The sequence below is a fragment of the Lissotriton helveticus genome, chromosome 2_1, assembly GCF_964261635.1.
Source record: "Lissotriton helveticus chromosome 2_1, aLisHel1.1, whole genome shotgun sequence".
NCBI classification, from domain to species: Eukaryota; Metazoa; Chordata; class Amphibia; order Caudata; family Salamandridae; genus Lissotriton; species Lissotriton helveticus.
In genome coordinates this window covers 1,963,292,293-1,963,308,973 of record NC_136059.1, presented here as the reverse complement: position 1 = coordinate 1,963,308,973, position 16,681 = coordinate 1,963,292,293, and the positions used below count along the sequence as shown (strand labels likewise).

Below are 16,681 nucleotides of genomic sequence, written 5' to 3'. Positions count from 1 at the left end.
TGAGGATCAAGTCTCTGAGGAGGCTGATCTGAGAGAGCTGAGGGAAACTGAGCCTAAAGAGCTTGAACTTGATCAAGTTGAGTTTCTGGGCTCAGGGGGACCCTCCAGAGAAGACCTGGGGAAGGCACAGTTAGACTGCCCTTCCCTTGAACCCCTCAGACAGCAGGCTGCTGCTGAGGCTGCAGGGAATGCCACAGGTGCCCACAGGGTATACTGGGAAGATGGACTCCGGTACTCTGAGTCAAGAGACCCCAAGCCTGGTGCAACCAGGAGGCTGGTCATCCCCTTGTCTCTGAGAGGTTTCCTTCTCACCTTGGCCCATGAGATTCCCCTTGCAGGTCATTTAGGTCAGACAAAGACTTGGGACAGGCTTGTCTCACACTTTCACTGGCCCCACATGAATGAGAATACCAAGGAGTTTTGTCGCTCCTGTGTCACTTGCCAAGCCAGTGGTAAGTCAGGTGGCACAACAAAGGCCCCCCTCATACCACTACCTGTGGTGGGGGTTCCCTTTGAAAGAGTGGGGATTGACATTGTTGGTCCAATGGAACCCCAGACAGCATCAGGGCACAAGTTTATACTGGTGGTGGTGGACCATGCCACCAGGTATCCTGAAGCTATTCCACTTAGGACCACTACAGCACCTGTAGTGGCAAGGGCCCTAGTTGGAGTGTTCTCCAGAGTGGGCTTCCCTAAGGAGGTCGTTTCTGACAGAGGTACAAACTTCATGTCAGGATATCTGACTGCAATGTGGAAGGAGTGTGGTGTGAACTACAAGTTCACCACACCCTACCACCCACAGTGCAATGGGCTTGTTGAGAGATTCAACAGGACCCTCAAAGGGATGATTCATGGACTACCTGAAACTCTTAGGAGAAAATGGGATGTCCTGATCCCCTGCCTCTTGTTTGCTTACAAAGAGGTCCCACAGAAGGGGGTTGGCTACAGCCCCTTTGAGCTTCTGTATGGGCATCCTGTAAGAGGACCCCTGTGTTTGGTGAAGGAAGGATGGGAGAGACCCCTCAAAAAGCCTGCAACCAACATATTGAACTATGTACTTTGTCTCCGCTCCAGGATGGCTGAGTATATGGAAAAGGCATCTAAAAACCTGGAGGCCAGCCAAGAACTCCAAAAAGCTTGGCATGACCAAAAGGCTGTCCTGACTGTGTACAAGCCTGGACAGAAGGTGTGGGTGCTGGAGCCAGTGGCCCCAGCAGCTCTCAAGGACAAATGGTCTGGGCCCCACACCATCATTGAGCAAAAGGGAGAGGTTACCTACTTGGTGGACCTTGGAACTCCCAGGAGCCCTCTCAGAGTGCTCCATGTAAACAGGCTCAAGGCATATGTTGACAGGAAGGACATGAGCTTGCTCATGGCCACAGATGAGGGACAGGAGGAAGAGAGTGACCCTCTCCCAGACCTGCTCACTCAGAATCCTGATGATGGATCAGTAGATGGTGTTGTCTTTTGTGGCAGCCTCACTGAGCATCAGCAACAGGATTGCAGGCAAGTTCTGCAATCCTTCAGACATATGTTCTCTCTGACACCCAGCCAAACTGATTGGTGTACCCATGATGTTGACACTGGAGACAGTCTGCCTGTCAAGAGTAAAATCTACAGACAGCCTGATCATGTTAGAGACTGCATCAAAACAGAAGTGCAGAAAATGTTGGAGCTGGGAGTCATTGAGCCCTCAGATAGCCCTTGGGCTAGCCCAGTAGTTCTAGTGCCAAAGCCTCACACCCAGGGTGGTAAGAAAGAGATGAGGTTTTGCGTAGACTACAGAGGCCTCAATGCAGTCACTAAGACTGATGCCCACCCAATACCAAGAGCAGATGAACTTATAGATAGATTGGCTTCTGCCAAATACTTAAGTACATTTGATTTGACAGCTGGGTATTGGCAAATCAGGTTAGCTGAGGAGGCCAAACCCAAGACAGCATTTTCTACCCCTGGTGGACATTATCAATTTGTGGTAATGCCCTTTGGTTTGAAAAATGCACCTGCCACCTTCCAAAGGTTGGTGAATCAAGTCCTCACTGGGCTGGATGACTTCTGTGCAGCATATCTTGATGATATTGCTGTCTTTAGCTCCACCTGGGAGGATCACCTGGTCCACCTGAGGAAAGTGTTAGAGGCCCTGCAAAAGGCAGGCCTCACTATCAAGGCCACTAAGTGCCAGATAGGGCAGACACAGGTTGTATACCTGGGCCACCTTGTAGGTGGAGGCCAGGTTCAGCCATTGGAGAGTAAAATACAGGCCATCCAGGACTGGGCTCCTCCAATCACCCAGACTCAGGTTCGAGCTTTCTTGGGCCTGACTGGTTATTACAGAAAGTTTGTCAGAAATTATGGGTCCATAGTGACCCCTCTTAATGACCTGACAAGCAAGAAGATGCCAAAGAAAGTTCAGTGGACAGCAAGCTGTCAGAAAGTATTCAATGACCTAAAACAGGCCATGTGCACAGCACCTATCCTTAAGAGTCCAGATTACTCCAAGCCATTCATTGTCCAAACAGATGCTTCTGAGTTGGGTGTGGGAGCTGTTCTGTCTCAGCTGAATTTTGATGGTAATGACCAGCCTATTGCTTTCATTAGCAGGAGGCTGACCCACAGAGAGAAAAATTGGTCAGCTATTGAGAGGGAGGCCTTTGCTGTGGTTTGGGCCCTGAAGAAGCTGAGGGCCTACTTGTTTGGTACTCACTTCACCATTCAGACCGACCATAAGCCCCTCTTGTGGCTAAATCAGATGAAGGGTGAAAACCCCAAACTGCTTAGGTGGTCCATTTCCCTACAGGGGATGGATTTTACAGTGGAGCATAGACCTGGTACTGATCACAGCAATGCTGATGGGCTCTCCAGGTATTTCCACTTAGAGCAAGAAGACTCACCTGGTCAAGGTTAGTTTATTGTCCCAAAGTTTGGGGGGGGGGTCATGTAGGAGAGTAGGGTCTGCAATCCTATGATCACCCAGATTTTTGCTTTTTGCTTCACTGGTTTACGACTTTCCCTGGCTGTAGGCCTGCTAATCAGACCCACAGCCTAGCTGTTCTCTCTATTCCAAATTGTACCCAGGTACTGAATTGGCACTGGGCCCTCTCCAAGTCCCTGTACCCAGGGATGAGGTGCACCCAGAAGTCTCCCAGGGGCTGCAGCATGTATTATGCCACCCCTGGGCTGACTAACTAAATCTGACACAACTGGCTGCACGACAGCTGGGGCAAGGTGGTGTAATCACCCTTTGCTTTATATATAGTATTCCTATATCTAAACCTAAATGGACACACAGATCTCCTATCAGTCACTCCTATGGCAGGCCTTAACAATCCTGAAGGCAGAGTGCTTAGAATCGTGTGAGATAGTGCTCTGGCATGAGCTGAGCCTGTCTGCGGCTTTCGGGATCCATCCCTTAGCCGTTTCCATGATATCGCATACCATATACTCTTAAGTGCATTATAATCCTCGCGGTTATATGCCAACTCTGGTATCGCTTTATCAAAACATGTCGAGTAAGGTGTCATACGAATTGGAATACTAACCCCTCGCCAATTCTGGCGACAGGGTTAGCATTCCACCCTTCTAGAGGGACACGACATGGATGTAACCTGTAACCCCGGTTAAAGTCAAACAGAGCCTTAGCTCCACAAAATGGATGCTGCCATCGACACACAAGTCTGCCCTCCTGCTGCTGGGAGTCCTCCCAGAGCAGGAGGCAAGGACAAAGGGTTTCCTGCCAGGTACGGTGCTAGCACCGTCCCAGACAGGATTTTGTGTATCCTAGGTAGGCAGGGCTTCAGAGGAAGGTGACTGCAAGTGGCACCCCGGTGCTCACTGTGCATAGGCCGGCTGAGACCAGTTCCAGGGGCACTCCAGCCCCTGGCCTAGGGAAAGCCCGCCAAAGGAGAGGGGTGTAACCACCCCCTCCCAGTCCCACCCATAGGGCAGGACTTAGTCGCGTGCCAGCCCCCTTTTGCAGGATAAAGGTATGACCTGGCCCCCTTCCAAATCAGATCATCTTTGGAATAAAGACACGACTTTCTACGAAAGGACATCAAGATTTCTTCTTCAAGATTCTCCCTTGTGACTAAGGAGTAGTCACCCTGCATCCGCAGGCACCATCTTAAGAACACTGCGGTCTGCTGCAAGTCCTTCCTCCGGAATCTGACTGCCCAGCTCGACGAGAACCGGCTTCCCTGGCACCTCTGACCTCTACCCACCTCTACAGCTAAGCTGAGAACCGTGGGTGCGACGAGACCTCGAGGGACCGGCCATCTTCAAGACTGCACGACTTCTTTCCAGCACGACCGCCGAGGGATCCTCTGGTGAGTGCTTTGGGGTCCGAGAAGCCCCGACCCTGAGCAGCCCCAGCACCGAAGTCCAGCCTCCCAGCATCTCCACGATCTGCGTGGGGCCCTTCTGCTTTTTGCTGCTCACCGCGTTGTTTGGCTACTAGCCCGCTGGCTTGTGGCCTTCTTAACGACGCCCGACGACATCACTGTTGCTGGTCTGGTTGCTCCAGACTGGCCCTTGCTCCCTTCCAAGAGAGGAGCACCCCGGACCCTCCTGGTCCACTCCAGACGCCATTTTAGGCCCACCGCGTGGGCTTGAATTTGCCAAGACTTGTTGCCCCAATCCTGGGTCCAGCGACGTCGAGAGCATCATCCATCGTGGGACAGCTCGTACCTCCATCCTGGTCGCCGACAACGCCTCCTGGTCCGTGAGACTACAGAGCCCAGCGTCGCCCACTCACCTAGTCGAGGTGACTACCATCCAGTGCCCTCCTGGTGCCACCTGACTACTGGCTAGTAGTCACGAACTTGGTCCCCTCTGCTTTCAGGTGTCATCTATCTTCGATCCAGGCTTGGATCACCCGAACAATCTTCACTGGTCGCCTGCCAGCAACTCCTTTCCTTCAGGCTCCTGGTTCGTCAACGGAGAATCCCGACGTCTTTTCAGACCTATGCAGCTGCAGCCCCTGGGCTAGGTAACTTCGGCATTTCGGTGCCTCAGCATAGCCTCACTATCCAAGGGTCCAGATCCACTTTCGTTTTTGACCTACCTAGTCGGGTTCGCCTGAGAACACTAACTTTGTGAATACTAGCTTCCATAGGCTTTTTCCCGCCTTGCGCGTGAGAGTTCCCACTCTGCACGTGGCGCCCCTAGGCCTCCTGCTCCTAACCTGAGTGTTCAGTATTGTAGGCCTAGCGTTTCTAAAGCCTCTGAGAATCGTTACTTACCTGCTAGTAATTCGCATTACACTTTTGTAGTATATGGTTTTTCGTGCCCCTCGGGCATTTGTGTAAATTGTGCGACTTGAAGTATTTTCGTAAGAGTTTTGTTGTGTGCTTAGCTCCCTGTCTCATAAAGAGCCAGGGTAGTCTTGTTATAAATAAATACACTGTTTATTTTCATAACAACTTGTGTGGTGTCCTTTCACTGGGTGTTCAAGGGGTAATGTGATGGTAAAACAGCTGGCTTAACACGCCCTCTAGAGTCTTAGCCTTAGACTGCTCGTATCCATGCTACTAGGATAGCTGGTCTATAAGGTTGACTTACAACCAATCATCAATAAGGGTTGTTTGGACTGATATATAGTGATTACTATAATAGTGAACACTGCACATCAGGCCAACTTCTCACAGTAGACATGCCCAGCGCATGGAAGTCGTCTGAGCATGTTGCAGGGTTTAAGATTTCTGACCCGTTTTATAAAAGTTGTTGGGACGTTTCTCCAAGAATGTTTTTTATTACATCACCCCGGATACACCAAACATGATCCATGCATTTGGAATCCTGTTTATTTACATTTACTGTGATTAAGTGGAAGCCGATTTGCTAACGACATCTTGAGGACATTCGGAAACCTTCTGTGGGAATGCATTCCACCCTATGCCCACCATTGGCTTTGTAGTTCGGAACTCACATTTGCTTGCTTTCTGTTTGCTGACTTTATTTCTTTTAGGCTGACCAGTTTCAGTTCGTCCCTTCCCTTGTCCAAACTCTAATTACTATATTCTAACAGTACTGAATTTCAGTAAACGGGGCTTTAAACCTTCTTATCCTGTCACGGTTGCTGTTTATTCAAAGACAATGGTCAAATGTCAGGCTCTGTCTTCCAGGGAGCTTGGGCTTTACTTTTTTTCTCTGACTTCAAAGTGAGAGGATTTATGTGATAATCATGTTGGCTACTTTTGGGACCTTATAAGTATTTAGTTATGCAGCACAATATCCTTGGTGCAAATACAACTGTTGCATGGCTAAACACTTCTAAGGTTCCAAAGGCGAGACCTATTGGCTGTGCCAATGCTTGTTATTCATTCCTACTGTCTCTAGCCGCCTGACTAGCACCTGATGGTGGAGTGTCAAATGCAGCCGAGAGATTAAGTAGGATAAGGGCTGCTCTCCCTCCTCTATCAACCTGCATGACTATTTTCTCCGCGGCCATAACTAATGGAAATTGTGTGGAGAGTTCGGGTTGAAAACCATGTTATATATAACCTTTGCTACTTCGTAATTTTAAGTCATCTGAATGGATTGATGTGTGACCGCTGTCTACTAATGTGCCGCTAGTAACACACATACCTACATGGATTATTTCTCTCATTCAGACTGGCGTTGTTATTTAAAACTTATCGTTGTTCGCTTGGCTATAAATATTGCACTGCACTGATGTCAGAGTGGAAGGCCGACAGTTTTATGCATAAACACAATTTAAATAAAAAAAAATGTTTTTAGAAAGATGCCCTTTAAGGCCTTCGTGCCTTAGCATCTGGATCGCCAGCTTGTTGATTGTGAGAAGTATTGTGTAGCAAGTTTGTTTAGCCCCTGAGTTTGTGTAGAATTCTTGGGATTTTTTTTGTAGACGTGTTATAAGCTGTAAATGTTTAAAATGATATCTTGTTGTTAGAAGTAACCTTTATTAATTCGACAATGTAAATATACAGGTTTATTTGTGGGGAAATGGGGCACCCTCATACAGAAAACACGATTAAGAATGATGCAGTGAAACACTGTAGCAAGGCACGCGTGCCACATGACCTTGTTTTAAAAGTGTAATAGGCTTCAGGTGGTGGTGTGCCAGGCAGGTGTCACGTTGCTGTTTCTCTGCGTGGCAGATTACACATTTATGAAGAGCACATTTTGGCAAGCTGCTTATTGTGGCGTAATTTGTGCGATGCGCAACAATGCGTGACCTATTTATGGCAGGAGGAAAGGTGGGTGAGCCAACCTAATGGAGGCAGCACAAGACAAAAAGATTAGTTCAAATTTACCTTTTGTCACTTCCTTTTAAAACGTGTTTGGATAACCCTCTTTACTAGTCCGAGTAATGGAGCAATTTATATCCGCACTTATGAACGTGTTTGAAGTAACTCTTCCCTGGGACTACATCATCCCACGCTGGCGTTCGGTGTCATTGTAGGTTCCAAGTCGGAGTTCTTTGGTCTGTCTGTGCAGCCACAGCTTCTGTTTGTGTTTGGTTGCTGAGAGTTACAGTGATGTTTTGTGGTGTGGAAAGTAGTCTGTGAAATGTGTTTTTACACTACATATTACTGCAGGTCTTTTACCTTCACCTTTCTCTTTTACTCACCACAGAATTGATATTGTTTAATATTAACATATTTTAGAAAGACCTTCAAAGGAACAGAAATAGTATTTAGGAAGAAGTAGTAAGAGGACGGAAATGGATGGGTTAAGTAGAGTGTGGTGAGCCAGTACTAAATGCCATTGGTATCTAGCGTAAAGTCTTGGACCACAGCTATATTAGAATGAATGTCAATCTCATGACCGCTGTTTTTCATTCACATTAACGCATGATGAATGGAAATGAGGTTTACACTTCAAGTCCTTTCCATTGGAGCTGCCTCTACTTGTATGTGGTTCTTGCTGCACCTGAGTTCTGGCGTGGACCGGTAAAGCAGGTGCTTTTATGGCCCCGGTCACTTTTCCTAAGTGTCTTCCATCTTTGGCAGTCCTCCTCCTGTACATGTTTCTGCTGCTTTCATTTCCTACTTTTTTCCTCATTCATGACATTTTCCATTTTTTGTTAGTGCCCCTACACACAGTACTGTAATATGCCAAGCACACACTGAAATGCACAAATGTGACTTATCTATTCTCAATCCGCAAAAAAACACCTCTTAAAGGCAGTTGTGTGGTCCTAGTCCCTGAGCGTATTTCCCAGTGGTCATAAAGTGAGCCATCTAGTCAACTGGCTTAATGAACAGTTATGCTTTTTAATATTATAAGTTAGTTCATTCCTTTATCCTGCTGAGTGTTCCAAGTTTTAGAATAGATCTCGGATTTTCAGAACGGTAAAAACGAAAAATAGAATATGCAGTTCAATATTTGTAAGTCTTGGTTAGGCAATAGTGCACATCATAGCGTGGGAATTTTCTTATGGGATTCTGTAAGACTGCTCCTTCCGGAACCCTCTGTTAAAATTAACCCTTTATAACAATAACAAATTTCGGATATGCCTTACCACTTAAGCATGATAAGTCATATTAGTGTTACTCTTCAGAAACTTTCCAGACTTGGCTATTGAGACAGATTTAGACCTAGGTCTTGCATTTTGGTCGTCTAAACTGCAACAACCCTATCATTGATCTTAAAGAGCTTTTCTAGTTACTTGTTGTGACCTGTTTTGGTGATTGGTCTCCCACTGTTTTCTTTGACGGGGCTTGTGAATATCCTAAAAGACAAAAGGACTGTAAGGGCTCGGATCGACTCAGAAGATAGTCTTTTTCTTCTTCTTTTTTTTTAAACAGATGATAGTCTTTCATGAGGTGTTTCATCTGTAGGAATCAGTTTCCAAGATTCATGTTAATTTGTTATGGGTGGCTGGTGGCCGCATGTAATATACCCTTTCTAGATTTTCTATCCTCATTCAGTTTCTGTGATGAAAAAAAATGTGTCTTTGTTCATAAAAACTGTTTAGCCAAAGGCTTAACAAGAAGATTATTGGGAAGAAATGTATGTTTCTGCTAAGGTTTGTAGTATGTGCCCAACTTTTAAAATTGATTTCATGAAGGAATAAGAATACCACACCACACCACACATGAATGAACCCACTTTCTCGTGTAAATGCAAATAATAGCAAATACTAACTGCCGAATTCTGCATTCCTCTGCACACACCATCACAAGGACTCCTCTCAAACGTCATGTAATTACAAAAGGTGCATTGTTATTTGTATTATTATTAGTAGTAGTAGTACTATTTTCATTATTGCTTGTATAAAGAAAATGCAGCACTAGGATGTAGATGATGGGAATTGAGGTTCAACAGAAGACCTAATAGAAGTGTTCTGTTGTGTCCTCAGGCTTCCCTGGAAGCCTGGCAATTGCAAATGCTGGGTTTATGTCACAATATGTGGATCAAGAATTTCCACCTGCATGAATATTGACACCACAATATTGACTACCAACATTTCTTGAACAAAAGCATAAACAGGGAAGTACAGAATAACTTTTCTTAACTCCACACCTAATGACCTTGACAACGTGTTGGTATTCAATATTATTCGTCAAAAGAAGGGTGAGATACAGGTCAGACAAAAACATAGGACTCAGCCTCCTATGCGTACTGTAGTGACCAAAGAGAGCCGTCCATTTCATTGGACTATCTTTCCACTTGTTATATTAGGTAGAAAACAAAGTTTTCTTAAAATAACCCTCACCTGCTAGGGTTTCCACTTGGTGGCATGTTTCATCATAGGGTTCTTCAAAGTGGGAGCGCTTTGATCATATGCTATGAAGTATGGGGTGGTATAAGAGTGGGAGGGTCTTATCTAGTGAAAAAAAGATTGAAAATACCTTATTAGGCAGGGGGAATGATTTATAGAGGTAAGAATAGATCATTTACCCTACTTTCCAGGCATTTTTAATCTTTTGAGTGATGAAGTAGGGCAGTCACAGGTTTCTTATGGGTATATATCTGAAGAAGAGAAATTTTTGATGAAAAGGGCAACTTTATGGATAGCACAATGGTACAGAGTGGATCTTTTGCCATTGGTCCTGCTTTTATTGGACATCTGTCTAGAGCATGTTGGGTAGGCTGTATTTAGTGTATGAATTTGAGACAGAAGATCAGTCGAGTCACTCTATTTTCTCAATTCTGATGTTTAATGTATTGACACCTACAAATAGTTGTGCTGATTTCTAAGCCATTACAGCTTTAATCAGAATGATGCATCAGTAGCTGTTATAGCATAATAGTTTGTACTGCAAGTGAAAATCTTCCCACGTTTGTAGCTACCAGCCTGAGGAAGCCAAGACTTAAATCCAAATACATATGTTCTAGGCACACTCCAGCAAACCATTGTCAGTATTCATAAGGTGTACACTTTGCTTTTATAGTCCTTCCTCTCTTTTCAGTGTCCAATTGCATCTGGACCTTATAGTTTTGTATTTCACACTTCATCAATTTCCAATGTATTTCTTGTAATATTCTACCATGGCTACTAGCAGCAGTGGCTCCTCTGCTATGACGTAGGAGTGTCCCCCCCCAAAAAAAAAAAGTCTGGAAAGGAAAATAAAAGAACACTTGTTTTATTTATCCTTTCCGCCGAGTCTTGGGGGTGGGGCCCTGAGGATGACAGCAACAAGGGGAGTGGTAGTGCACTCCCGTCACTGTGGTTGATGGTTTAACGGGCCGTCTCAGTCCGGCCAAACCTTCATGGGCAGTGAAGCTCTCTCCAACCCCAGCTACAAGGCTGAGGTTGGAGAGAGCAGGCACAGACTCCCAGTCTGTCCTGAAGAGCTGCTTCAGGATGGGTCGTAGGTAATTTGGGGGCCTTGTGCCTGAAGAAAAGGAGCGTGATTCGTCACACGGCCGGCTACAAGTACTTTTTTTAAAATTATTACTTTCTATTTTACCCCCCTCCCTTTGTGACCCCCTTAACCCTTGCCCGCTCACCACTCATCCCAAACAAGGGCCACTACTGGCTACTAGTTCTTCCAGCACATATGCACGTGCATCCTTGATCCATATGGAGTTCAAAAAAATTTTCTCCCCAGTATTCTCCCATCATTAACCTTAGCAGACCAGGCCAAAGGCAGGCAGTGCTCAATTTGAGCAATAGTTGCAGAAGGGGACCAGCAGCAGTCATTTCTAGGGACCAAGACTTAATTGCCCTTAATAGACTTTGGCGCAGTTCAAGAGAGAGTAAAACATAAAAGGAGGAAAGAAGGAGGGAGCAATAGAAGGACAAAGGGAGAAAGCAGGGACGAAACAGAACATGCAAGAGTGAGATAAAGAGACAGGGAGTGTCTGGTGGTGGATTAAAGAGACATGGGCTGAAATCAAGACTATGATGACTTGATATGGACACTGTCCATGGGCTTCTGTTCAAAACGTTGGACCCCAGCATTTATTCTTTTAGGAATTAGGCACTGGGTGCAGTGAAATGCTCCCTTCTGACACCAACCAGCTTTTCAGTGCTCTACATTGCAGTGTTTATGCACTGCATGTATGTTATTACTAACTGACTGCTAAAGAAATTTCTTACATAAACCCTGTCAAGAGGTCTCTTAGTGCAACCCATAGATCATATTCCTGTGACTATGAAACAGGCCTGACTTTGGAGGTTTTTGACAGACTGTCAGAGTTTGCAGAAGACAAAGCTTGGAAGGCAGTTCTAGACGAATGTACCCTGGATAGAGAAGTCTGGGCCTCTTTCTGTTATCAAAATGGGGAATAGTGAGAGATTTTTTGTCTGAGCTTGCCAGGTATCGATTAGGCAGGCAAGTAGGCATTAACATGCTGAGTAAGGCAGGCTGTATCTGATAGAGACATCTAGCTGCAGATTTCTTATCTTAGAATTTTCCCCAGGCGCCAGACAGGATCCAGAATTTGTTTACAGCAGGACCTCTGCACGTTGGTAAAGGACGTCGAGCGATGTCGTCTTCTGGATGTAGCAACAACAGAGTCCATATAAGCCCTCCGCTCTGATGTCAGTTTCTCCTTTTCTGTGCTAACAACGAGAATTCGATAAGTGGGTACTCAGGCAATTTTTTGCCCTACCTCCACAGTTTAGTCGAACAGAACACTGTGCCTTTAAACAACTTCTCATGTCCTTGGGGTTCAAGCCTTGTGGGTCCTGTGGATGATAAATGTCTGCCACAGACTCTCACTCTCTTTGTATTTGGTGCCTGGGGGAGCACCATGCCCCTGAGGAGTGCAACCCGTGTCTTCAACTTCGACCAAAGGTGCTAAGGGAACGTTGAACGAAGCTCCTAGCAGCGCCGATGTCACAGTCTTCCAGGTCTTTACATCGACTTTGGTCCCCTTTATGCTTCACAGATCGGCCGTAGGTCCAATCCAGGAGCTGTTCCTGTGGACGTCGCTCTCCATCAACGTCCCAAGTTAAGTCATGATGCAGGCAGTCGTAGTTGCTTCGACTCCAACTTTGCCACATAAAACCTGTTCTCAATCTTCGGTTGAAGAGTTGGTGCATGTCTCTACCCCATGCCTTCCAACCTACCCTGGAGCCCGGGTGACTCTGACCCGGATGAGAGAATATTACAATTCTTTTCATACTATCTTTGAGTCTTTGTGTTACCCTGGAGCGCAATCAGGCCCCAAGGAGGTGCACGTCAGTGGGTTCGCCCTCTGCTTTGGGGTATCACCTTTGGTGCCTGGGTCTGATCAACTGACTCCGCTAACTGCGTCAGGGTCTGGTCTACTGACTCCGATGACAGAGCTGTCGGCATGGCTTGACGTTCCACGACTTCCACTCTCTGATGCTGAGACGCCACCTGTTCAGTGCTGGACTGCATCGGATGCGGCACTGGTGGCAGTGCCCGTTTTACATTCTTTTCCTCTGCTCTTTATAGCCCTCCCTCCTGTTTTTCCTTTTGTGGAAAAGGATTATGGAGGTGATGGAGAGGGTTTAGAGTTTCACCATCCAATCTTTGACACGGCTTAACCTCCTATGGAGTCTAACTGATTGATTTGAGTTGGGTGAAGCTTTTGGCGTGGAGTCTTCCCCAGTCTTGGACATTCTGTCCCCTCCTGGTTTGGCTACAGAGCCGAGCTCCTCTCTGGCATATATGCTGAGACAAGTTTCTGTCTTTTTGGATGTGACAGTTCCTTCTGTGGAAATGATGAGGGATCCCTTACTCGGCATCCTGCATCAAGGCCAATCAGGGGTAGAGCCAGTCCTTCCTAATAAATAGTGAGGTTCTTTCTGATATTCTGTTGGGGGCTTGGGCTAAGCCCTAAACAGGGACCCCTGTGGATTGCTCTATTTCTCACAGACACCTTCCGGCCCCGGGATATCCGACATGTCTCAGCATAGTTATGTGGTACAGGCAGCATTGGCTGCCCAAAATGTTTAGTTTTTTCCCTCCTGTCCCTTCAGAAAGAGAGGTAAGAAGACTAGTGTAGGAAGATAGGATCTGACTGCATGTTTACCCCCACCTTTTCCCTGGTGCTTTGCTGGTTTTTGACTAGTCTGACTGGGATCCTGCTATTCAGGCCACCAGTCTATCTGCTTTCTTTCTAAAATGTAATGACATGTACTTAGGTACACCCCAGATTGGATACTGGGGTACCCTTATAAGTCCCTAGTATATGGTACACATGTACCCAGGGCATAGGTACCCCAGAGGCCTCCCATGGGCTGAAGCATGTATTATGCCACCCATGAGAGGCCATGCAAAATGGAACTACAGGTCTACCGTTGCAGCCTGTGTAACCTGGTGCTTGCACCACTTACTTTAGATATAGGTTTACTATATCTGTAGGTCACTACACTTAAAACGTATAAGTCACCCCATAGCAGTCCTTGACAGTCCTGAAGGCAGGGTGCTGAGTTTTACATGAGGGAATGCCCCTGCATGAGCAGAACCCCTCTGCAGCCTTCGGAGACCATTCTCCCGGGTTGTCTGTGACACAGCCAGATATATAGATAGAGGTGCATTATAACCTCGCAGTAAATGATATCTTGAAAACGGCTGAAGCAAAACATATTGTGTTTGGTATCAAACACCTTGGAATCATGTTGGAATCACCTTGGTATCTCCCTTGGGGTGAAGGAGTCATGGCTTCAGTCGCAGGCACCATACCGCAACTGACTGGTCTGCTGATTGTGAGCTTCTGCAGACTTTGAAGGCTCCAGCAACACAGGAGGTGGGTGCCTAAGTTCCTTGAGGTCAAGCTGCCCTCTCACCGAGTTTGAGGCCAGTATCCTGTGCGGGGACCGCATAACCCAAACCCCTGCGCACCGCATACTTTTGCAATTGCATAGGCTTGTTTGTTTTCCCCAACTTCATGCATTGGGCTATCAATAGCCCCAACCTCTGTGCACATGTCATACAAAGGACTCCGGCCTCCTCACACTCTGTGCCCTGCAAGCTGATACTTTGTGAAACTGCTAGAGGTCCCCTCACGACTCCTGTTTCTTTGGCGTGTGGGTCCATTTGAGGGACAGCACTGATTTTCTTGGGCTCCCCTGTTTGCTCCAGGCCTGCCCTTGCTGTGGTGAGTCGCCTGGTCCTTGCTGGGCCAGACCATGACCTTCCTAGACCTTCTTTGTGGGTTGCCGCTACAAAGTCTTGTTGGTGCTCTGCCAGACACCGACCCCTCAGCACTCGACATCCTTTGTGGGACAGCTAGTATCCGGCTCGTGGTCATCTTCGACGTCTCCTGGTCCCCATAGCTGCAGAGTCAAGGTCTCCTTCTTCACACCTGAAGCACGCGACATCGGTGGGCATTCGTCTACTGAGCCCCTGGTCCCTCCTGAGTGACCCAGATTCTGTCCCCTCTGCTTTCAGGTTCCTTCCTTCAAGAATCCACCTGTGGATTCCTCCGGATTCTTTTCAGCTTGCAAGCAGTGGCCTTTTTTGAAGACTCCCAATGAGAATAACGGCGGTTTCCGATGTCACTTCAGCCCTGTGCACCCGGCTTCCCTGGGATAGGTAACTTTGGTACTTCGGTATCCACGGGTGGGGTGGCTCTCCAACCTTCTATGTTCCAAAGGGTTTCCTTGTAATCCACTGGGAAGGGTCCTTAAACTTTAAAATGGCAACTGCGACTCTTCCATTGAATTGTACGTAGCACAATGTTGTGTTCTCACACTGCACCTGTCCTCTGTGGGGTCCCTACTTACTCACCTTGGGTGGTTCCTTGGGGTCACGGCGATTCTACAACCTCTAGACACTGTCTTGACTCGAGCCGTGGTTCTTATATCACTATTTTTGTATATGGTTTGGTCTCCCCTGGAACCCTCTGTGTATTAGTGCTACTTATGTTTGTTTCTGTGCTATAGTTTTGTGTGCTTTGTGTTTATCTGCGCGTAGGAGATACTGTGAGGTATTTACAGTGTTATAATAATAAAAATATATTCCTATAACTACTGTGTAGTTCTCCTTTCATTTAACCAATACAATAAGATTGCATTCTGGTAAAACAAGCTGCTTAACATTCCTTCAAGACTAAGCCTGAAGGCTGCTCTCCACAGCTACCACTTGGATAGCTTTCTAAGGTTATCTTTGCCATCTTAAATCACCATAAGCGTAGTTTGGACAGGTGCAAGGTGTCCACTTTAATTAGTGGACAGCATATACCAGGCCAACTTCTCACATCTAGACACTTTTGGCAGGCATATTTTCTCCTCCACCCATTCTGCACTGCTATCCTGAATACTTCTTGTGTCCCTGTACATTTCTTCCATACATCATGGGACTCATTGGAGCAACTGCTGCCCTCCCTTCTGGAAGAGATCAGGAACGATCTTGTTCCATCAGTACCGGATGGGTTACAAGCGGCTAAACTAATCATTTGCTGTGGTATGGATACCACTGATTCTGTAGGTCGGGCTATGGCCTCTTCAGTGGCACTACCTTGGCATGCCTGGTTGCTCACCTCTGGGTTTTTGGTGGCTGGTCAAGCCACTTCAGTTTATCTGTCTCTGAACACGAAGTGCTTGTGAGTTCCGCAGTGCACAAGCGCTATATAAACCTACCCCCAGCCTCTTAACCGTCATAAATAGGCTTTCCTGTTTATAGTTTCTATTTTTGGTAAATTCTGGTGTTTTTTATTTAGTGTTTTCCAAGGATTTCAATATATTAAAAAAACAGTGGTTATCAGTAGTTACACATATTCCTGCCCTTAAAAACAACAGAAACCATGTTTTCCAGTGTTTCTGGAACGTTTAGCTTTCAGTATTGTTTGCTTTTTTCACTGATAGTGTATGGTATATAGACAGTGTATGTTAAGTGTAAATGTGGTCTAAATACATTTTTGTAAATGAAACTTATTATAGTACACCATACAATATTTCTTCAGTGAGTATTTATTCATGCGCGCTAGCTCTTTCTTTACCATGTAAACTTTTATCTGAAAAGGGTCTCTCAACATTGGAACTTGGGATGGCCAACCCCAAAACAGCCAATACACAATTTGCTAATTCTGGCCACTGACACACCTTTCTATGCCAATACTGGTGAAATTGAAGATTGTGATTCTGAGGGACAGGTTCTACACCATATGCTTTGAACTTGGCGTTTATGCGTCAGAGTTATTGAAGCAGTCAAAAATAAAGCAGTACTTTTCAAAGTCTGGGGAAAATTCCCCTTTACCAAAGGGATCTAGAACTTGTGCAGAGTACCCAAGTGAGGCTTCATTGACTTCAAATGCCATTTTTGGTGAAGGGACATTTCTATGCATCATTGCAAGC

The 16,681-nt window shown here is 46.2% G+C and overlaps 1 protein-coding gene across 4 annotated transcripts in view; it reads left to right on the top strand.

Annotated features, from left to right (window-relative positions):
• The window catches only part of NR3C2 (nuclear receptor subfamily 3 group C member 2), an 818,592-nt gene that overhangs the window by 288,571 nt on the left and 513,340 nt on the right, over nucleotides 1-16,681 (top strand). The gene's annotated exons all lie outside the window — the stretch shown is intronic.